Here is a 25,130-nt window from a genome sequence, read left to right as displayed (position 1 = left end):
CCTTGAGTATAACAGGGGGCAGTGCCCCAACGCCCCAATCGGCCCTACCCTGAGCGTGACTGAGGGTGGCATGGCAACCTCTCAATCCGCCCTGCTCTGTGCATGACAGGGTGCGGCGCCCCAACTCCCTAATCAGCCCTGCTCTGAGCCCGACCAGGGGCTGCACCTAGGGATTGGGCCTGCCCTCTGCCACCCGGGAGCAGGCCTAAGCCAGCAGGTCGTTATATCCTGAGGGATCCCAGACTGCGAGAGGGCACAGGCCGGGCTGAGGGACTCCCCCTCCCCCACTAGTGCACAAAGTTTTGTGCACCGGGCCTCTAGTCTTATATAATGGGTAATCATCATTTTGTAATTTATACAATTTATAGTCATAAAATGTTTGCTTTTAAAATGCTTGCATATAAAATAATTTTTAATTAAAATTTATTTTAACATTTGTATATGCCTTGTAATCATTGACTCTAAAGCATAAAACAGAAGGGAGGAGGAGGGGAGGTAGAGGAAATTTGGGCAGTCTGTTGCACGATCTCCCCTCAAGGGGCAATTTGCAGAAGGCTGCACAGGCAGACTATGAGCAGGACTTACTGATATTTATTATTTCTCCTCCCAGAATCATTCTCTAGAATATTCTGGATGGGTGGCAATTTGGCCTCTATTTTAATGTATTTATTTATTTTGAACTATTATTTATCAAAGTTACACGTAACTTGCTTAAAAATAAAATTGTACTTAAAAGGTAATAATGAACAATGACATATCCACCTCCACAACCAACCTGTGACCTTGCTGTCCAGAGGCAGTCACTTCTAACCTATTCTTTTAGCTGGTGATTTGGGTATTGACCTCCTGGGTTCTAAATAATTTCTATATACCACTACATCTTGATTTATAAATTTTACACATTATTAATTTATATTGTAGCAGTCAAATTTAGCTTTTGTACACTCCCTTTTCTCACCTCTCTAATTCTACAAAAAATTATGCTAAAATCATATTTGGTATTTACTTTATTATGGTTGTGTATATATTGTCCAACAAAGTGATGTGCTATAATTATTTTGCTTGTTTTAGAATTTGTTGCTTTTATGGAAGATAATAAATTGCCTTGTTTTTTCATTTCCTTCCATTTCTTTAATTCTACTTCCCTGCCCCCATGATCATTCAGATCTGTCACCTCCTGTTATGCTTTTAAATGGTCCAATATCTCTGATCATCAGTCAATTCCATTATGCACCAAAAGACATCCCTCCCCTCTGTCTTCCTCCTCCAATCTGGACTTGGTTGTACTCTGGGCCTGCTGCCCAGCTGCACCTTGGATTTCTTATGCCTTTCCTGTGCTCCACATCTTCATCTGATTTTGCTGCCTTATTTCTCTGTAGCACGTCCTCTGCAAGGTTATTAAGAAAGGGTGCAGTGGAGTTAAAATTCGTGACTTCCTGCACATTTGAAAATGTCCTTCCTCTACCCTCACACTTGCTCAATCATTTGTCTGGTAACAGAATTCTAGGTTGAGAATCATTCCCCTCAGAATTCGGAAGTTAGTACAGGTTGGCTGTCCTCTAGCTTCTAGTGTTGCTATTGAGAATTCTGATGCCTTTCTGATTTTCTTTCTTTTGTATGTGACTGTTTTTGTTCTCACTAAACGCTCTTAGCATCTTCTGCTTTGTGCCAGGCACACTTTATTCATTGTTTATTCATTTGCTGTGCAGAGCACTTTGTGGTTACTTTTAATCCGGAGACTCATATCAAGTTCTGAATTTTCTATTATTTCTTTGACAATTTCCTCTCTTCCATTTTCTTTTCTTAGAACTGCTATTAGTTGATGTCAGACTCTTAAATTGATTCTCTACATCTCTTACCTCTATTCTTCTATTTTTCTTTTGTTGCACTTTTGAGGGATATTTTCTCACATTTATTTGTCAATCCCTTTACTGAGCACTTAAACATTAATTTTTTTTAATGAATAACATATTTATGTCAAAAATCCAAAATTACAAAAGAGAATGTAGGTAGAAGTAAGCCTCCCTCTGGCCCTCATTCCTCAGACATCCAGTTTACCACCTTGGTAGGGAGCTTTGGCACAGCAGAGGGTGGGGCTGAAAAACACAAACTTTATGAAAGTTTGCATGCGGAGTGATGGAAGCCCCAGCTCTCTCCTCACCCTGTTTCTAGAAGGCAGCCCTCCAGACATATATCATCCTACCCAGGCACTGGCTGGGTATCTTTGCTGGAGGATAGAACCTTGGCTGGCAGCATCCTTGGGTCTCTTCTCCTGAGTTGGTAAGATTCCCTAACTTAGAACATTCTAGTGTCCTATGGGAGAGTATAATAAGCCTGGAGCCTGGCTGCTGACATTTTCATAAAGAGAGCTGGAGGGTTTGGGGATGGGAGTGTTGGGAAGAGCCATCTCCATACTCAATGTGTAAATTCCCTCTTTATCCTCTTCCCAACAATTCTTGGCCTCCTAATCGAGAGACCCTTTGTTTTACTTTTTAGAGAATAAAACTTTAGGCTTCTGATGGGGTGGGGTTGGGGAGTCATCTGGCTGAACTGAGTTTGGGAAGGCATCTGTAACTGTTTTTTTCTGCTTTTTAGACTGGATGACTTCTATGGATTGATTCTGTTTACTGACACTTTTCTTCGTTATTTCCATCCTACTCTTAGCTAGTCTACCCAGTGGATATTTTATTTCAGATATACTGCTTTGTTTTAGAATTTCCACTTTTTTATAATTTCCATATCTCTGTTGGGATTTTCTATCTTTTCTTTCATTAAGAGTATATTTTCTTTTACTTTATTGAACATAGTTGTAGACTTTTAAACATCTTTGTCTGCTACTTTAAATATCTGGGTCCTATCCAGGTCAGTTTCTGTTGGTCACTTTTTTTTTTTTGAGTCTGAGTCCCATTTTCCTGTTTCTTCATATGTTGAAGAATTTTGGGTTCTATACAACGTAGTAAATGTTATGCTGTGGGTTATCTGAATGCATGCTGTCTTTTTCCACTTATTTGTTTTAGTAAGCAATGACCTTGCTTGCATTCTGATTTTGGTTCGGCAGCTCAAATCCTTTCCTTTCTTGTACCTCTAGCTGTGAATGTGTAGCTTGAGAGTCACCCAGGTTTTGGTCAGAGTTTACACACATAATTTGTGACTCTTTGTCACTGGCCCTCACCTCTCCAATATTAAGACTTCACTTTGCAGTGGCTGTGTTTGTCCCAACCTCTGCTCTCTGGTTCTTCAGGCCAGAAAGACTGCAGATTTTCTAATGGGCTTCTAACCATTCCACTTGGTCACCTTCCCTCCATTTCCTTCTTCCGAATGCCAGCGCCCCCTCCAGAAGCTTCCTGCTTTTGTTCACTCTGCAATGCCTTTAGCGAGTTTTTATTTTAAATGTTCTTCAGAGTTTCTAGTTGTTATCTGTGGGAGGGCAGGTCCAGTGGGAGCTTACTCTGTACCAGAGGGAACTCCTTCTAAGTGATTCCTAAACAATCTTGAATGGTTGTTTTAAAAACTGTTCTTTTTTCAGTCATTAACTCCATGTCCCAAAGTAACTCGATCCCACCAATTTCTGAGCTTTTAGGGTTCTGTGGTATAAACGACAATACCACTGCTACTATATTCACCCCTAAAAGATCTTTCAGTGAACATTAAATAACATCTGAATACAGCGGGAGGTAATGGAAGATTGTGTCATGGAACATTCTAAATCAGACAGAATCTCTGCGGCTCTTCCATTTAGTCTCAAAGTGGCAGAGGTTTGGTTTCTTCAGCCTCATGTGGGCCAAAATAAGAGTATGCCTTTAAATGGGTATTTTTAAAAATGTGGCTAAGACTTCTAACATCAGAATCATCTGGGGTGCTGGTTAAAAATGCGGAGTTCTGGGCCTTACTTTAATCTTCCAGGATCAGAATATGGAGTGGAGCCCAAGAATTTTCAGACAGTGAGCGCTCCCTAAGCAGTGCCTATGGTGGTGATTACAATCAACAAACAGCCTCCTGGTGCGTGTTTCACTCTCAGGGGCCAGGTTGCTGTTTGCTCATATGGGACTGGAATTACCAGTCAGACATAGCACCTGATTTCAAGTCAGTCAACATGCTCCAGGACAACAAATACAAATAGTTCGGAGGCATAGCACATGATAGGAAACCGGTTTTCTTTTGTTTTCTTTTCACAGGATCAGTTTGAAATGGGTTTTGGAATAAGACTTTAGTACTGAAATTTGAAGGTATTCTTATCATTGAAACTGTGAATTCCTGTCAAGAGTCACTGCAATGGACAGGAAAAAAAAAGACCCCTCTGCTATAAAAAGCTGACCGTGTCACTATTCTCTTCTTTCCTCTCACCTACATTCAGTGAAACAAATCAACAGGACTGCTCTGTGTTATAATCTCATGGAACCAGTTCCTTCAGGGCCCTACATATATATGGAAAGCTTTATGAAGGTCATCTCATTAATTGTTGGAGGTGAACTTCTACTTTTAGCTTGCTATACACTCAAGGGCACAGAGAAAGTGTAATTGGCCTGTTAGATCCATTGAATTAAAAATTAGCTTCATTCTTCATTCATGCTAGTCTAGTCAATCAACTTAGGTCTCAGTAAATTTGTTCTGAGAAGTTAGTGTACTTTTTAAAGCATCCCTTTAGCTATGAAGGCACAGGCTATTTCTTAAGAAAAATTGCCCCCAACAGCTATGATATGAATTGCATAATTCGATAAGTTTTTATTTCCAACTGAAATAAAACTTGAATCTTTGGCTTCGTTCACTGGTCCAGAGTTCAAAATATTTTCTCCCTCTGGTCTTGTACTCTCTTTCTGAATACTGTTTACTTCAAATCACTTGAAATAGAACTGAGCTGGTCTAGTTAAATTTTGAAAAATTTTAAACCCTCTAACAGGTTGATATTATCTGGGACTCAGAAGTGTGAACCTCAGTGTGACAAGGTTTTCTCTGAACTCAGAGCCTTCAAATTGTTCTTCTCTGTAGAACTATTGATTAGCCCTGAGGTGCAAATTTTTCTCAAATTCTTCCTTCCTCTCTCCCTCCCTCCCTTTTTTTCTCCCTCCTTCCCTCTCTTTCTTTTAATTATTTGTTAATTATCCCCAATTTTCAGATAGGGAAATTGAAGCACTGGATAAGATAGTGCTTGAAGCAAAAGATAAGCATTGTGCTCCTGTCTTGGTTATGTGAGTATTTGGCAGGGACAGAGATAGAAATAAAAGGCAGGTCTCCCTCTCCTATTCAAGGCTATAAACCTCCACTACTGGGCCCTTTATGAGGCCCTAAGTCAGTGGTTTACCTCCTGTATACTTGAGTCCGGGCGGGGGGGGGGGGGGGGGGGGGAGGGGGCGTCTTTGAAGGAAGCAAGAGGGATTAAAAAATTATTTTAATTCTTTCAAGAAGTCAAACAGAAATTGAACATTTCTCAAAATAAATTGCATGAATTAACTAGAATGCCATGGTATTTTCACTTTTGATTGGAGTTAAATTAATTCAGTTTGATAACATTGATTATCATACAGCTCTAAAGCTGTATTTATAGTTATATATGTCTTGGATGATTAAAATCTAAAAATAGGTTAATTACATCTTAATAAATGCAGTTTGTCTGATAGGCAGAACTTTATAAAACCTGAAACTGATCAGAAAAAAAAAAGATAAATGTTGGGAACTCTCTACGTATATCTACAACAGGCAGCGTAATGAAGCACCTAAAATTCTAAAACGTATCTATTTCAAAATACCTCTGGAAGCACAAGCTTCCATATATTTGTTCTTTCTGGTTGCCTCACATGAACAGTAAAAAGTCAAATTCTCCTTTTCTTAAATGTTTGGTACTAGTTATGACAACAGCCTGTCACTGACAGCTATTTAGTGTTACTTATGTCTGCATGGACTTTTCTAATTTCCACCTAGGGTTGATATCTGTGGATGCTGACAGCACATTTAAAAGAAGGTATTTGAAAACAGCACAACTATTATATTGAGAAAGAAAGAGAAAAGATAAGTATAACCGTGATAACTTTTCCATGTGCTAAAAGCACATGGCCATTGTAAGGGCAGTTAAGCTAGGTGGGAAAGAAAGAATAGAAGCACAGCACACTATCTGATCCCTTATGAATCATTATGCTAGTTGAAAGGCATTTCTTTGAGGAAGTATCCAATTTGCTGGCTCTACAGGTTAGGGTTTTCACAATCATGTTACAATTACTTTGGGCGTCACTTTTCTGATTCACCTGACTCAGGCTGCTGGACACACAGTCCGGAGTTCATATTGCTGAAGGGCAATGACTGAGATCATTGTTTCCACAGGGCATGGCCTTTAAAGGTTAAATGGGTGGAGAGGTGGGACAGACTCTGGGGCTCAGGACCATGTGACCTGCTAAATGTAGGTTGCTTTCTTCTCTAGTATATTCTGGAGTGTTTCTTGGCCCTAAGACATCATCCCCACTGTTGTCTCTGTGCAGGTGCCTTTAAGCTTCGAGGTAACATGGGAACTTGCTAACTATCAATCACAGGGGTTATTTGTATGATCGTTGTATGTCTATTGAAGCACAATACATAAAAACATGTGCCATAACAGAAGTTTAGCCTACTCAGGTTCTTCGCGTGTCAGGGATGGGCACGAAGATGGTCTCCATTGGTCTCGCGGGCTCTGACCAACTTTCTGCATCTCTAAGCTTCCTTGAATAGTAAGTCTCAGAGGAAAGATTACCCTGGTCCAACACTCTTGACCAAGTTGACACCAGACAGATGACAATTTCCATATGTGGGAGACTCTCATTTGGGGGTGGGGAAGGTAGGCTGAGACAAAGCACATATTTTAACCTTTAAAAAAAAAAGTTCCACCCGGGCAGGTGACGCTTTTCCTTTCATTTTTTCATGCTAGTGGAGAAAACAACCATCTACAACTCTCAAAAGCATCTGCATTGGAACCTTTTATCACAGAGATTTGAAGGGTTAAGGATGACAAGTTTCTAATAGTGCAATTTTCTAAGTTCTTGATGTGTCTTTAAAGTTCTTACCTTTGTGTCTGTCTTTCATGCTCAGCTCTTTCCCCTGCACGAGACGTGTGGGGCTTGGCATCTGTGAGCACTCTAATAAGTATTTATTAATAATTCAGCTGTCATCTATTTAGAATCCATGCCAGCTCCTGTTGTTCTAAACCTATATTAGTTAATCCTCATAATAACTTCATGACTTACTCTTGTTTTACAAATGAAGACATGGAGATTTTTGAAAGGCTGAGTAATTTGCCTGAAGTCAGATAAATGTGGTAAAACAGGATTCAGGCTAAAGCGTGTTTGACTCGAGAAGTTGTGTTCTTAATCACTGTGCTATATTGCTGCCCTTTTGTTGAAAGGATGAATAATATGTGCTCTTTCACATTGGGGAAAGTATAGTGTTAGCAGGTCTCTGCTTGATGATCTCCTCTGTGGTGGAGAGGAAGGGGTTTGGGGTGGGGACTCTCTTGCCAGCTTCGACAGCAAAACAGATATATGTGACTCACTACCATTCACAGATTTTTAAAAATGCATACCCACACAGCAAAACTTCACACTTTATAAGAGCATATTCAAGTAAAATGACATATATTGAACCCATAATAATGGTTTTGGAAAATAGGACTAAAAGACAGGCAATGAACACACAACACAGGAGAAGGGACCTTATTGAGGGCCCAATGATGATAATGTGGTGTGAGCTGAGAAATATAATGAGTGTAACCCTTTGCATTTGAGCATTTCTCCTCTTTCCTAGAAAAGAGTAAGAGCCAGGGCCAGGGAAAAGTAGGTTAGGTTAAGACAAGATTTGGAATGTCAAGGATAACATGAGTGAGTGCCTCCTTCCTCAGATTCAGAAATTATGTTTTAGTCCTAGAATGGAGAAACTTTAATGTAAACATCAGCTACACATAGGCCTGAGGTTGGCTCCATCAGGCACTTAGTTTTTGCAGGAGGATGAAAGGTCTGAGGCCTATCGTTCATGCACTAAAGGAGAAATGGTCCAGAATGCGCAAGCCAGAAAGGGCAGAGTTATTCTACAGATAAGAAAGCCAAAGTTCAGAGTGGTTGAAGGACTAGGCACAGCTGGTTTGGAGCTGATCCCAAATGACAACCAGTTCTCTTCTCACTTGTCCATGCCGCTTCTCCAGGCTCCTGTGCCTCAATGGTCTCTGGGAAGACCCTGCACAGTGATAACTCTCTGCTTCTGTTGTTGAACTAGGGATGGATTTGTTTGATACATTTTTCTCTTCTTCATGACCTTGACTCAGAAGAGAATTGAGTTGGAAGGCACTCAGTAAATGTTGATGACAGCGATGGGCAATATTAAGGAAAATGTTCTTAGCCTCCTCAAAACGCTTCAGTGAGGAAATGAGCTTCATAACTATTTGTTCTGGATTGTTGTGGCTTTTTGTTTTAGTCATTTTAGCTCTGCTTTTAACTAGCTGTATGAATGTGAACCCTTCACCCTTATCTTGGCTTTCTCGGTTTGTACAAAGTGGGGAAAGGGTGGTTTTACATTCTCCAAAGTGAAGGATTCTACAGTCAAGGCTCTGTGGGGACTCCAGAAGTAACATTCCCCACCAAGGCAGGCATGAGAGGGCTCATACTCACCAAATGTTCTCTATGTAGCTCTTCTGCAGGATTCCTGTGGCATTTCCCCCATAAATGTGCAGTGAGGTGCTCACCTAGAGCAAGGTGCCATGTAGAGACACACAGTCCTCACCTTCCAGGCACTACCATCTTATTGGAGAAAGAAAACAGGTAGATAGAAGTACACTAAGTGCCAAACTGGGACAGGCAGTCTGAGTGCCGAGGTTGCTTATACCACATCAGATCTGGCTGTGAGTCTCCACGGAAAGCTTCTCAGAGGAAGAGGGATTATGCTGGGTTTGGGAGGATTCTGATATCAAAGTTAATAAAGTGAAGCAATATAGGTGAAAGTCACAGACAAAGACTCAGCCCAGGACACCCAAGCTTGCTGGAACATCTGCAAGGAACTAATAAGAGCGGATGACGGTGTTCAGATCTCAGTTTCCAGATGAATGTAAACTAGGGAGGTGACCAACTAAATGCATGATTTATAGCAAAATTTGAGTATGTATTTGAGAGTGGAAGCAAGAGAATGTGACTTAACAAAGATGTTTGGAGTGGACCCAAAAGTGGAGTATGGCTGTGACAGAGGAGTCCTCCCAAGCTGGCCACTTCCTGGGGAAGAGAGATGCATATTTGTAGCCACCTGACCATTTACATGTGGACCAAACTCACCAGGAGTTACAACAAAGAAAGACAGAAAGAGGACAGCAATCTACTAAGAGATAACACAAAACTGTGAAAAACAGATGAGCATTTGAGAATTAAGAGGTGAGTAGAGATTGCTGCAAGTCAGAACAATTTTTAAAAGCAGCCTAAAATGCAATGTTTCTTAACAAGAAATGGTGACTCTAGGAGAAGAAATGGCTGCCAAGAGCTTTTTTGCCCACATTGAAAGTGTATGTGTAATATCTGAACAATTATGTTTTGCATCTGAATAAGCTTGTGAGTCAATAAATGCATACATCAGTATCCTGTTTTAGATACAATTTACATTAATGTGTCCCCCAGGAACTTGAAATAGTTCCTTCTTATATTGTTACTTATATAGATATAGATATGGATATGAATATGGGTATGGAAATGGATATGGATATACATTTATATACACATATACAAGTAGATAGATGTTAGATAGATAGGTAGGTAGGTAGGTAGGTATGTAGATAGATAGAAAGATAGATAGATAGATAGATAGATAGATAGATAGATAGATAGATAGAAAGATGATAGATAGATAGATAGATAGATAGATAGATAGATAGATAGATAGATAGATTGATAGATAGATAAATGTAACTGAATATGAGACTGGAAAGCTGGGTTGGGAACAAATATTGTATGCCTGGTTATGAAATGGGGGCTTGCTCTTTGGACAATAAAATACTACTGGTATGATATTTGGATGATGATTTTATTCATTAAGCTTCTGTCTGCTTTTTGGAAGCTAAGAATGAATTATTAACTATACAATAGGAAGTGTGGAGTAGACAAAGGCTCTCTCTGAGGCCAAAAGGACCTGTCCTCACAGAAGCCATCAGCCTTGCTCGAGGGAGTGGAGCTCCTAACCCCAGGACAAGGGACAGTAGGGGCTCAGCTGTCGCTTCCTCTGAGGGTTGTCTGTGACATCAGTGTGGCATTGGTGGGACAGAATTATGTTTTGAGATTCCTTCAGTGGCCTCATGAGGCCTCCCTCCTGCATGCTCCTTTGCCCCTTCTAGTGAAAGAAAGGACAGATTTATGGCAAGAATGAAAATGCAGACTAAATTGATGTAGCAAGCAGCATGCCTGCTAATAACTAGCATTTCTATGACACCAGGTGGAAGCAGAATGGTTAGACTCAACAGAATGCACAAATAATTGCTCATCTCCTTGTTAGGCATACCTTCTATTTAGCAAGTAGCTATTGTTTATTTCTGCAGAAGGGGAATAGTAGGAGACAAACGGAATCACATGTGGACTACTTGAATTTTCTAAACTTACTCTTCTGGATTCTATTAAACCAATAGTAATGGGAATCTCTTATATTTGTGATGCATTAGCAACATACAGCATGGTTTCAAATATATTATTTCTTTAGACTTTCACAATGCTGTCTTGTAATCATCAGGGCTGGTGGTGTTATCACCCCTGCTCCCATTTAAGGATAGGGAAACTGAGGATCCAAGAGCTTGTTGCCTAGAAACTCACAGCCAGTGAGTTGCCGATTGAAATGTAAACCTTCTGACCCCTAGTTCAGCGTCCTTTCCTTTTTGCCACACACACACAAAGCAGCCTTGATCTTGATGCTGCATTAGGAAAGGTCTTGTCTAGTAACTCATTCTGCTCCTCAAGCCTTGAGATGCTGCTGAACTCCAGTGAAACCGTGGTCAAAGGGCAAGGCATGACCCAACTTCCCTGAACAAAGGTTTCGGTCACGGAGTACACCTCCCCACTCGCATGTTCTTATTTGCACAGAGAGGATTGTATTACAGGGTCATCTTTGTTCCAATCCCTGCTTCCGTGTTCATTTGTATACAGAGAAAACTGTGTTTGGGATTTGCAAAGTCCAGCAGAGCATTTCCTGGTTTCATCACTGGCATTTGTTTTAACCCATTGATATACACGTTCTTTAAAGCTTGAGTCTAGGAATGGAAGTGAGTGTGAAAAATGTTGAGGGTATAGATGGGCCCATGCGGAGTGTTTTTCATAGATGATATCACTATATCAGCTCCTTTGTGTATTAAGGAGGTCACAAAGCTGTGTCAAAAAGAGAAAAACAGAGAGAGACAGAGGGATACTGATTTTTATTCAAGGTAGGGACCTTGAGTTATTTATCTTTGCATCTTGCCCCTATCCTTAGCCCAGCACCCAGATAGGTGCTGCCAGTGGAAGACATTTAGTACACTATTATCTGCATGAATGACTAAGGAACCAGGTAACCTGCTTACTCATCCCTGCATTGCTGGGTTCCATTCCTATTCATGATTGAGGACTTTGAATAGCTTTGAACATCCCTTTGTTTGCTATATACCAATTCACATAAAGCCTTGGAACAGGGTCTCCTCTGAACCAGCTCCAGAGACGTGAAAATTGTTATATTTAGAAACAGGGATTCATAGCTTTGTTTTCTTCCAAGGCTTCTACATCCATAGAAAAAGAGGGTGTCATATATTTTCAATATCATGTCCCCTCTTTATGGTTTTGGCACCTCTAAGGTGATAGCTGTGATCAAGAATTATTCATTTTAGCTATATTTGTACTTGGCTGTTTGCGAATCAACACTTTCCTGAGTGAGTAAAACCATTACTGATAACATAAGAGACAAGGGACTGAACTTTACAGAAATTCTGAATGACGCCTGGAATGTCTTTTGCTTCTATTTTTTTTTCTTTTTAGGATGCCCAAGTGCCAAGTCGTCATTTCTAGAGTTAAGTCACTCAACCTGCAGGTTGTCTATCTGCTTCCTTGAGGTCCTTGCTAGCCAAGGAGCCAGCTGTAAAGTCTGGCTGAGCCTGTGGGTCAGTGTTTGGCATCACACAGCCTTCGCTGGCGGCTTGGAGAGCTGGCAGAGTGGCCACCGAGAATGGGCAGTGTTTACTCAGTGGTGGCAGGATGCTCCTAGAATGGATGGCTGCTGACAAGTGTCCAAAGAACTGGCAGCACCTGTTTCTATAGAATCAGCACAGAGGAGGCTTGCCCCTTCCTCTCTCCCCAGGCAGTTACAGTGTGTTTCCCCTTAGCCAACAGCTTGCCTAACTCACTCTTCTCCAAACCTTTTAGATGCAAATGACAGGGAGGATGCTAGGGCCCCAGGGACCTTGCTCATCGCCTGTAGTGTTGTCACCTTCTGTTACCCAGGCACAGGATCTGAATTTCATTCAGTGCCCCATGTTCCTGGCACACGGAGAACCTTAGTGTGGTCAGCTGGGCCGAGCTGGCTTCCGCTTGTGTCAGTGCTATGTTGGCAAGATATTTCCGCTGCCCAGGAGGCAGCCAATGCCCCCTGGCTGGGGCTTGAGTGGCCCTTTTGTTCTGAACCACTTGGAGTCAATTGTCTTCTGACAGGCTTATCACACAGCGTGTTCTCAGGCTCTGTAGCTCTTGCCAGAGCAATAATAGTGATCTTCTCTTTCCTGAAATCTTTCTCACTCTAGGAGTCCCCGGGAGAAGCTCACAGAGGGCAATCGATAAATATTTGTCGAGTGAATTGGATAAATGGAACAGCTTCTGGATCACTTACCCACTTACACAAATTCTCCACGTGGAGGTAAGTTTGGCTTAGATAGAAGCTATGCGGAAAGTGTACTGCAAAGGCAAAAACTTTGCTTTGTTTGATGCCTTAGTGCAGTGGATGGGATACAGCCGTGTGGCGGAGTGCTGTGGGGTCAGTGGAAGTTGGGGAAGTTGGCAGGTGATGTTTCCTTTCAACAGTTGCCGCAATGGAGGTGTGTTATGTGCAGTATTTCACTTTCTATGCATAGCAGCCTCCAAAGGAGGAACTATTGCCCTACTTTAGTGATCAGGAAATGGAGGGGAAGCCACCTGCTTGAGGTCACACAGGTAGTAAAAGGTAGAGCCAAAGTTAGGAGCTATGCCAGAGCCTCATTGTCCCCATTGTGCCAGGATGAGCCAGGCCCTCTGGAATTCCTCACTCTGGACTCTTCAAAGAAAATTCAGTCACAATAAGCAGGACACCTTCCATTTGTGCAGCACTTGGACATTTACAGAAGGATTTACTGTTCACTATTTCATTTGCTTCTCACAGTAATTTAGTGAGGCATTAGCTGTGTATCACCAATGAGAAATTGAGGTATGGAGACAAAGAGAGTTTGTCCTAGAACTCAGGGCTCCTGATTGCGAATCTAGAGCTCTTTTCACTGGGTTTCAGAAAAAACAGAGCACTTTGATTAAGTATTGTGAAAAAGTTCAATACAGCTTTAACTTTAAATACAAACTACTGGACTGGAAGCTCCTTAAGTCAGAATTTATGATTTACCTTTATGTCCCCAGTTCCTCTCTGCGTGGGACTCGCTGCAGGTGATTGATACGCAACTGAGGGAATCAGTGTCACTGGTAATTGTGATTCATGTGTCTATAAAGTAATGACACTCACGTCCTTGCTTCAGAGCCGTTCTTTAGCCATGTCTGAGTGTCACCTTCACTTTCAGGCAGCAATTAGTAACTAGAGCAGTGGCTTAAAAATGTTGTCATGGTGGAACTCTAATTTTAAAGAAAATTTTAGGTAAAATCTCGATGTGGTAAATGGTTAACAAATGGCATTATCTTGGGCAATTTATATCTTTGGTGTTTGATGAAAAATACTTCAGTGGGAAACTCCTATGACCTGTCTATGCCCTCCTAGCTTCCAAAGCACAGTCTGAAGATTGCTAAGTGAAATAATTAGGTTATATATTTATATTTAAATCAATTTAAATGATTTCTTTATAAATTATTAATTTAAATAATTTATCTCTACTTAGATTCATTATTTTTAGAGATGATTAGATTACTTGAGTGCTGTTCATTTCCTAACCTTGTGAAATATTAAGATGCGAAGTGGGAAGAAGTGATCAGGAAAAGAAGAGGTGAGAGAGGAACAGGAGGTGCCCCTTTCTGGATGTCAGAGTCTCTTACATTGTGGATGGAAAGATTTGGGAACACTGGGTCAGAACTCAGGGCTGAGTGGTAGATATTGTGTATATCAGATATGATGCAAACAATAGACTCCACCCTAGAGAGTTTAAGCACTGAGAATTTCAGTAAAGGGATGAGTAACTCATAGACTCATTGAGAGGAGCCCCTCCCCAGACCACATTGCAGAACTGAATTGCCAAGGGAGCTGTTGCTTCTGCATGGTGAGATAGTGTTGTTCCAGAATTGTGTTGCCTTTGATAGGAGCAGAGTCTCCAGACCCAGAAGGCAAATCAGAAAGCCACCATTGTAGCTGCTGGCTCTGGGAGGATGCCTCTCTACCCTGATCCACATCAGAAGAATGGAGGTCTTGCACTCAGAGTATCTTCCAACTAATTCAATTCACAGTTGAAGACTATTACAAGTGTAGTTGAATAGTAGCACCCAAATCAGACCCAGAATCTTTACTGCTAGGGAGTCTGAGAAATCTAACACCCACAGGAGGGTTGGAATGGGTGTTGAGAAAGCTAATCCCTAGTAATGCCACAATCCACCACTTTGGTAATCAACATGCATACACATCTTGCCCTTCACAATTTCCAAGCAACAACAGATGTCCCTGTCTGATCTGATGGTTGGATCTTATGAAATGGCTGAGTTTTTATTTTTTGACCTAAAAATGGAAAATTCATATGGTTTAATAATAATTGGCTCATGTATGGCCAACCACATACACATATTTACCCTCTCCTCAAAAGTCTAATTGGTCAAAGCATCCATCTAAGTAATGATTATTCCTTATTTATTTATTTATTTTTAAATATATTTTTATTGATTTCAGAGAGGAAGGGAGAGGGAGTGAGAGATAGAAATATCAATGATGAGAAAGAATCATTGATTTGTTGCCTCCTGTACACTCCACACTGGGGATCGAGTCTACAACCTGGGCATGTGCCCTGACTGGGAATCAAACCCATGACATCCTGCTTCATAGGTTGATGCTCAAACACTGAGCCACATTGGCCAGGCTATTCCTCCTTTAGTTTCTTTACAGTCCAATCTTATTGTCCTCTAAACTAAAGAATAAGCTAGAAAGACAGCCATTGCACCACAACAGTAGGAGAAATAGAAAGGGATAAAAAGAAATGAGAGAGAGAGAGAGAGAGAGAGAGAGAGAGAGAATGGAATAAGGCAAATATGGAAAGCTATTATAGTTCTCATTTCTGTAAATGGTCAAGCAAAGCTATTACTGGTATTTATAGTTTCTTCCCTCCATACCAATTCCTTTACCCCCAACTAATGCCTCAGTCAGTCAGGGCTCTTTACTTAGTGGAGTGCTCTAAACAATATTCCTGAGGAATCTAGCCTATGATGGTTTTGCCTGTACAAAGTTGCTACAGACTTTATTAATTATTACCATAGATATGACTATTTTAGGAGGTGCCCCAGGGGATCCCCTGCATCCCAGAGATATTTCTCCCTGCCCCTATTTCATAACAACTAGAGGCTCAGTGCACGAAATTCATGCACTCGGGGGGCGGGGGGATCCTGCAGCCTGGCCTGTGCCCTCTCACAGTGTGGAAGCCCCGCGATCAATCGCCCCAAAGAGGTAGGCCTTGCCCACCCTTCTGGGGTTCCTCAATGGATTGCCCCAAAGAGGTAGGCTGGAGCTGGCCCTGCCTCCTCCATGCCGCATGGTGCCGTGGGAACCCCAGGCCTCACCACGTGGAGCTGCCAGGACCCCCGGCGTCACCATGCAAAGCCATCGGGACCCGCCTCCATGCCACGCATGCAGCCTCCTGGTGATGGAGTGTGATGGTGTGACAACTATTTGCATATTAGCTCTTTATTATATAGAACATGCTTTTTCACCCTGATCACCAAGACCAATCACCCCAGCTACAAAATAACTCTTTTTTTCTTATTGTTTCGATGTCACAAAAAGCCCAAAGTAGCTAGATGGCAGTCTCAACTTCTAGTCCAATGGGGGCATTTACTGTTTCCTCTGGTAAATGATGAGATGATCTAAAGCTACAGAGCTGTTTCAGGAGCAGGAAGCAGATATTTTGCAAATGGGTCATCAGATGTAGGAGTGGGAGATATTTTGCTGCTTAGTTCCTATGACCATGCTTTCCGGATATGGAAGAAACATCACTATTTATTTTTTGCTGGTTTTGGTGTATATACCACATCTCACAACCTTGTTAGTCATTGTCCCCAGCTCATGGTGTAAATGGACTCTAGTGGGCCATTCTCCCATTCTATGAGGCTATCTATTTCTGGATGAAGGGCATATGATAAGACCAGTGAATCCTGTGAGTGTGATCACAGGGTCTTACTTCTTTTCCATTACAAGAACTTTCTCTCAAAGAAATACAATGACGATGAAAAAGGCATTAAGTCCATAAGAGATATTGAGTAAGGCCATACATGGCAGAAGCATGGCAGGCAAGGAAGACAAATCCGTGACTAAGCAAGAGTACCAATTCTGAGTACCAATTCTGTTCAACAACCCAACAAGGAAATCCCCCCCAAATTGTTTCTCCACTCCCAAGTACAGAGTGTAGAAGTTGCTGAGTATAGCTACTGAATTCAAGACAGTTGTGTACATAGTATTCCTGAGGCGTCTAGCCTGATTGAAAGACACATTGTCTTGGCCGGATTTTGAACGATGGAGTGACAAATCTGTTTTTGTCCTCAGTCAACCCTTCCCCTATTCATTTATGCTTCTTTAAATGTTTCCCAAATTCTCAACTCCGCCCTTTCCCCTTATTCTCAGAAGATGAACTTTCCTCTTTTTTAAGGAAAGATGTTGAAGCTCTTGAACTAGAAATCCCACATATCATATTGCCATGGGCTGGTTTCACCTCTTAAATTCAGAAAATAAGTATAAGACTAAACATTCCATCTAAATTCTTAATCCCATCTCTTTTAGATTTTTGCTCCTTCAACTCTCTCTCTCTCTCTCTCTCTCTCTCTCTCTCTCTCTCTCTCTCTCTCTCTCTCTCACTGTGTCTATAGGCTTCTGACACCCAGATTGTTAATAAGCTCAGATTTAATCCAATTTAAAGCAATAGTAACATAACAAATGTAAAAAACAGGAGGCAGATCCTCTTTTACTCCCACATGGTTCTCTAGCCTGACTCCTTTTCTTTAGTTAAGGCTTTTCAAAATAAGAGTCTGTACCAAAGTCTGCCTTCTCACCTTTCATTACTCCCCTCAGCCTATGTATAATCAGGTTTTTATTTCCTCTTTTCTCTGAAACTGCTTGGGTCACAAATATTAGACCCATAGTATAGTGGCCAAACTCAATAGCTACTCCAATCCTTATCTCATTTGCTATCTCCGAGAGGAGACAGTGCTGACTCCTCTCTTCTTCCTCTTCCCATCACTTCATGATTCCACAGTCATGTGGTTGCCTCTTGTTTCTCTTGATCCATCCAGCTTATCTTCTGCCTACCTGCCTCTTAAATATGTTCTTTAAGGATTGCCACTCCCAGCCCTTTGCTCTTCTTCCTTTTGTGGTCCCTGAGCAACCTCCAGTGTTGTTGTTAACTGTTCCGACGTGTTGATGACTCTTAAGTCTATGATTTTGGCACAGGCTTTATTCATGAATCACAGATCCACATATCCAGTTGCCTGTAAGTCATCTCCAGATTAATACCTCATAGGCACCCCAAACTCAATAAGGCTCAAAATGAAATCATCTCCCTGATTTCTGCTTCCTACCTTATAAGGACCAGTGATGTTGTCAGGGAAATCAAAGTTGCAGCTTATAATGAGGTGGTGGAAAGAGTGTAGGGGAGAAAACGAGATGAAAAATATTTGATTTAAAGAGAAACAGTGGTCTAGAGCAAGCATGTCAAACTCAAAGGCTAACACAGGCCAAATAAGCAAGGTTTAAGTTCATGGAGGCCTCAAAAAAAACAGAAGCTTTAATTTTCATAGAAACATAGGTTTATTTTGATAAATATATGCTGAATATAAAGGACTGAAATAAATGAATAATCATTAACATAAAATAATAGAAAATTTTAATAAAAATTAATATTTTTCTTGAACATTAACTTACCAGACACTGAATAACTGCACAAATTAATAAATGTAATGCAAATAAACCTATTTTTCTTGTTCTCTGAAAGTGAAATATTTCCTGTTGGGCACACCAAACAAGTCAGTACAAGACTAATGATGTGGCAATTGGCTGCTAAAATATTCTCTGCTAGTATTAGTGGAGAGAAATGGTGCTGCTGCGCATAAAGCGCGTAAGGGAAATGAATGCAACATGATTATAGTAATCAGTCATTAGTGAACGTTGTAATTCGTTATTAATAATTATGTATAACAGAATATTGTAAAAGTAAGTTATGAAATTTTTATTAAAACATTTCTTACATACTGTTCTATTGGCTGGGCTGCAAAAGTATTTGTTGTGGGCTGCATGCAGCTCATGGGCCACAAGTTTGACTTGGTCTAGAGCAGGGGTGGGCAACCCCTGGCACGTGTGCCAAACATGGCACGCTAGTAACTTTTGCTGGCACGCGAAACCCTCTCTTATAATCTTCCATTTACAATTTTTTTCTTAATATCGACTTTTTTATTTTTCAGATAAATTCAGTGTAGGTGCATTTTAGATAAATAAATAATTTTACATAACAAGTTATCTTAAAGACCATAGACATGGATTGACGAGAGAGGGGAAGAGCAATTTCTATGCCTCTGCCTTAACTCTCCCTGCCTTCCTAGATCCGACCAGTATTTTGGTTTCATCCACATACGCTTGTGAATCTTTGTTCTCAGTGATGAATTTTGTTAAGTCTCGTAATAGGAGTAGCCTGACGGATGAAAGCAGTAGCTTGTGCATATCTCTGAAGATCACGAAATATAAACCTGATGTAAAATCTCTGTCATCAGTGATGCAGCAGTAAAAGTCCCACTGATAATATCAAATGGAGTCATAAAGTTTTCTGTTGGACTATCAGTGTACATGTATACATTAAAAAATAAATGTATTTTTCATAATCATATACTGTGTTTTTGTCGCTTGAATGAATTTTATTATTTCTTCAAGGTTCTTCACATATGTACACCTTAAGAGATATCAAGTAGGCGTAACAAAAAATTAGGGTTGGCATGCAGAAGAATTTTGAGTCAGAGATTTTGCTGGTTTTGGCATGCACTCACAAAAAGGTTGCCCACCCCTTGTCTAGAGGCTCTAGACTCAAGGCAGTCTGTAGGCTCAAGGTCACAGGCTCAAGTTCAAACATACATTCTAGAGGACACAGCTAGAGGGCACTGGTTCAAAGACACAGACTGGAGGGCACATACTTGAGGACACTGAATAAGGACATATTCTAGAGGACAAAATCTAGATTACACAGTCTAAAGGACACAGGCTCAAGGACACAGTCTTGAGGACACAGCCTGTATGATGAAGAATTGTAAGACAAGGAGCACTCCTAGAGGAAAGGCCTAGACTTCCCTGAGGATGAGTATCTGAGGAAAAGAGCAGAGACTACTCCTGGGGCAGGAGTTGATTTCATGCACTGAAGGGGCAGTGGCCAGGAGGTCATCTGGCAGAATGAGGTGTGGAATGTTTAGGAAGGGGTTGCACTGTGCAGTGCTGAGAAGGTAAAGGTCAGTAATCACATGCGTGTAGGAAATTATCCAGCCCCAGGGTTCTAATAAGATTCAATGTTGGAAACACGAAAGACTCAGGATGCTGGGCCCTTTTTAATGAAAAGTTCTGAGAAGGTCCAAGCCAATGGACAGGGCGGAAACTCATCGAATGCTGCAGGTGTTCTGTGGAGCCTTCACTCTCTAAAGAGGGTGTGGCTCTTTGAGGGCAGGTAGCCTAGCACTTGCATGTTTTTGCAACTCCTTTAACACCTCATAGTGTGCCAGACACATTGAGGGTCCTGGGCAAATAATCCTTGAAAAGAGTTGAGCAAAAAATTATATACCTATTGAGTTCCTAATACCTGCTATCGCTCACCTCTTTTTTTTTTCTTTTTTTTTTTTTCACTGAGCCAGTTACATTTGCCCTCAGAATTGGGGAATGGCTGGGAGTGGGAACTTTGTATGAAGAAGGAAAAAAGAAGAGCAAATATCCTATTAAATACTGGAGAATTTCTTTTGTAACATTAATTGAAAAGGACTTTTATTGGAAAATACATGGAAAAGCACCATGACTCTTTCAGTGATTTATTTGCAGTGTTAGATTCTTACAGCAGAGAAAAGTATCAAGGAAAATTCCAGCACCTTCTCCTAGTGTCAGGCCATCAGCCTGTGACTCTGAGAACAGTGTCAACTGTTCTCACAGAGAGTTATTACCTCATGAATCACTTGTCACCATTTGAATGGTATGCCGATCTCCATGGAGCACCCATGGTACTTGCCTCTACATAAACAGCACAGAATTTCATTTTGCTCATTCCCTGTTATTAGGTTGGTTTTACTTTATTGCTGGCATGGCAACTCATGCTTGTCCTGCCCAAAGCAATCAGCATAACTCTGTCAAAGGTGAGATCAGTTTCTGATTTTTATCTCTAAATTGTGAAAGGAGAGTTGGCATTAAAGAGCCTCAAGTGCCTCCTCTAAATGTGTGTTAAAATGCACTGCAAGGTGAGAAGTGATTTCATTTTATATAAATTATGGGGCAATGGGACTTAAACAACAGAACTGGTGGGAGGATGGTGTAACACAAGTTGCAAATTAATGGCACAGTTAAGAGTTAACTGCTCCCTTACCTTCTTTGTAGCCTATTTTCTTCCTCCAAAGACTTCTTCTGGTTGAGCAGCCTGTGCTTCCTGACCATGGCTGGGCTGCTTCTGGGAAACTTGATATTGGTACTAAGACCCTGAACAAATTGTGTAGTGGACACAGTGTGTCCTGCCCCAAAAACTTGGAATGCTTGGGGTGCTCATGACCCTTCAAGTCTCCTGGGATGAGGCAACTTTAAATGGAACCCCATCTGGGTAGACCGGCACTGTGACACAATCTAAGACTTAAGCCTAAAGAGACCAAACTCTTCTGGCACAATTTCTTGCCCTCGTAGGATATTAAGAAAAGTGAAAGAAAAAACACACAAAACTGTGGGGCAAGGAAAACTTTTCCTAAAGTCACACTATGTAATTCTGACCTTATTCACTTGGGTTTCTACTTGTGATATCTCTTCAGTTCAGGCCAACAAGCATTTCTTTCTTCCTTCCTTTCTTCCTCTCTTTTTCTCTCTTTCTCTCTCTCTCTCTCTTTCCTTCCTCCCTCCCTCCCTCCCTTCCTTCCTTCCTTCCTTCCTTCCTTCCTTCCTTCCTTCCTTCCTTCCTTCCTTCCTTCCTTCCTTCTTTTAGCCCTAATATGTGCCAGACACTAGTCAAAGAGCTAGAGATATAAAGATGAGTAATATCAAATCCTCAGCCTTCAGGAAGAGATAACAGATTTGTAACTAAAGAAATCATGACACCATTACTGTATAATTAGTGTCATTATGAGATAAGTAAACCAGGAGGCTATTTTGGCCCCGGGTGTCTAAGCAGGTATCATAAAGCCAGCGGCAAACAGGAATTTCTTCAGCAAACAATTGTGGGGGGGGGGGGAGACTGTCATTTAAACAAAGGCAATAACAAAACATAAAGTATCTGTGCTCAAGGAGTTTGCAGTCTACAGTAGGACACACACACACACACACACACACACACACACACACACGTTTATTATTCTAAAGAGCAGAAAATGGCCCTCAGCTAGAAGCAACCCCTGGACCCCGGAATGCAATGCTTATCATCCACAGTGGAAGAGGAATGATTCCAAGTAATACATTGGTGCAATGGAGGCTGAATATGACCTGCCTGCCCCCCATGAGGCATGCACTGAGACACTAAGACTATGGAAGTCTAGGGATGGAGTGAGGGGATGAGGGAAACGTTTTAATTTAGAGAAGAAGCTCCGTTAGGGCAGGACATTAGAGGATAAGTAAGACTTCAAAAATCAGAGAAAGGGGAAGGACACCCACTCTTCCTTCCGTGCTTGTCAGGAACCTTTATCCCCTTGAGCCTGTCCCTTGTGCTTGTCCCTTGTATTCAAGGTGGCAGAAATCTGAACACCTCCTTACCATAAATAAGAGAGCCTATGGCAAGGGCAGAGGAGAGTCACACCAGGGACTGTGTCCCCTGAGCCCTCTCCTCCCAAATTTCAGAGGTCTGCTCCAGACTCTTACCCACCTTGGCTCCAGCTGGTTGTCTGGGTTATTCTTATTTATTTAAGAATCTCCTTTGAAATGGCCCACAAAACTCCACACAATAAGCAGGGACTCTGGAGTAAAACTGATGAATAATGCTGCCTATGTACATACCAATGCAGACTGGAAGCACAAAGTCTGTCAGAGTTTGTGGATTGAGGTCAGACCAGTGTAATGGACCATCCAATGTTTATTGTTCACCATATGTATAAAAAGGACAATCTTCTCTCCAGGAGCTTATGGGTAAGTTCAAAGCTGAAGAAGTAAATATATGAAAAAGTAAATAGCTAAACAAGTATGAACCGATGCTACAGACTGAATGTTTGCCCCCCACCACTCATTCATATGTTGAAACTATTCCCCTAAGATGATGGCATTTGGAAGTGGGGCCTTTGGGAGGTGATTAATCCCCTTATAAAAGAGACCCCATAGGGCTCCCGCACCCTTCAGCCATGTGAGGACACAAAGAAAAGATGGGCATCTGTGGATCAGGAAGTGGGTCTTCACCAGACACCGATCTGCTGGCACCTTCATCTTGGACTTCACAGCCTCCATGATGGTGAGAAATGGATTTTTGTTATTTATAAGACACCGAGTCTGTGGCACTCTGTTACAGCCACCTAAACGGACCAAGGCAACTGAGTTCTCATAAGATGATCTACAATTATTGTGTGAGTGGCAGAATCTCTTCTGAGCTGGAAGAAGGGCAGTCAGATTAGATGATTTCCTTAGACACTGTTTTCAGATGCATCATTGTATGAATCTGACAATAAGAGCTTTTAGATCAGAGTTTCATCATCCGAGCAGGTTTTATTTTCTTCCTCTGATTGCATTAATATCAGAAAGCAATTCAAGGGCAACAGCCATGTGGAATTAAAGGTCAATTATTTGCAATAACTTACATTTAAGATATTTAAGTGTATAACACAGTATTGTTGACTAACGTGCAATGTCACACAGCAGATTTCTAGAACTGATTCATCTTGCCTAACTTTATGCCCATTGACCAGCAACTCCCTATTTCCCTCTCCCCCAAAGTCCCTTAAAATCTTTGCACTTGATTTTTAAAGTAGTTCTTAAATCTAGTTGTTTGCAAGTTCAAAGTGTCTCCAAACAAGCAACATTTGACATTTTCTCACCACTTTCAAAATTCTTATTTCTATATTGGTTTCATTAGAAAGTCTGTTTTTCCTTACCAGGACCTTCAACACTCTTAATATTTCTGATTATATAAAATACAGTGGGGTTAATACTATATATAAAATCCATTTTAAAAAAAAAAACAAGAAGCCTTGCACTCTATGGAGAGAGGCCAAAAGGGGACTTGATCTTGGAATAACACTTAACTTTTCCAAATGTCAGTAACCTGATATACAAGGCACAAAGGGGAGACAGAGAGACTTGGTACTCAGAATCACTTATAGGTCATAAGAATGGTCCCTGAGGCAAGGAATTAGGACCTTGCCTTCCTCGGCTTTCTATCCCACCATCTTTGAGGCTTGAGAGGGAGCCTGAGGTACCCACCCCTCTCTATCTTTCAATACTTACAATTTCACCATCAATATTTGTCTTAAGTCCAGTAGGGCTAATCTCATTCTGTTCTCTGTCCTTGTTTATTTCAGGTATCCTAAAAAGCCCCAGGCACCCAGGTCACCTCTCATCTCCCACTCTATGATTCCTATAGGTTCTGCATACCCACTGTTGTATCCTAACTGCTGAACCCTTTCTGCTGTGTCTCTGTAATTCCTGGTCCATCATCAGCCAAATCCCACTTAGCCTTAATCTCTCCTAAGGATCGTGATTCCCCTGGAGCCCTCAAGGGGAGATTATTTTTCTTCTGTAGTCTTTGTACCACTGGGCCTGGAGGAGAGCTGGTGCTCTGCACGAATCGCCTGACTTCTTAAAGCGCTTTTCCCAGTCCTCTCCCCAGACATCACCAGCTTTGACTCCCATAACAAATCCTTCCACTCAATACACTTCATTGTTGCTGCCATGTGAGAAGGCGGTCACTCCCCCTCATTTCTTAAAGATTTTAGCTCCTGCTTTGTTGCCACTCTCTCCAGTTTCTCTCTTAAGTTTTGGTGATTTCAGGACTTTTTACATGGTTTTTCCGATGCCTGGATTCTCAGTTCCTGACCTCCTCCACTGTAATGCTGTTTGTCAGCCACCCATTCTCGCGTCATACACCCGATCTTGTCATCACCAACAACTGCTACATTTCAAGTTCACGCCTCCCAATTTCACATTATTACCTCCTATCTGTCCTAATCAGTCTTTTTAGTAGCCTAACTCCAAAAGTACACAGCCCTACCAGAACCTCCCATCATACTATCCTACTATGTGCTCATGTTCTTCACCCCCTTGGTGTCTTCTTTTTCCTCCTTATCTAATCCTTGAAAATCCTCAGCTCCCTTGGCCTCTCTTACAAAGTACTAGTTTGACAAAACCTCAAACCTGCTTGTGCCGGCTCCCCACCTACATCTGCATCTGTGCAATTGAACACGACTGGAGAAAAAACCTCAGCCTCACTGGTCATGACTATAATCCCCAATGAGGCCTTCAGTGCTCTCAGGGAGAGTATAGCACTCTCCCATTATTCTCCCAGAAGCCTAAACAATTAGCCCATGATTTCTCTCCCCTCCCCAAACCTTCCTCTCTTATCTCACTCTCAGCTAATGGCCTTG

The sequence above is a fragment of the Myotis daubentonii genome, chromosome 2 (genome assembly GCF_963259705.1).
Source record: "Myotis daubentonii chromosome 2, mMyoDau2.1, whole genome shotgun sequence".
Classification (NCBI taxonomy): domain Eukaryota; kingdom Metazoa; phylum Chordata; class Mammalia; order Chiroptera; family Vespertilionidae; genus Myotis; species Myotis daubentonii.
This window is presented reverse-complemented; position numbering follows the sequence as displayed.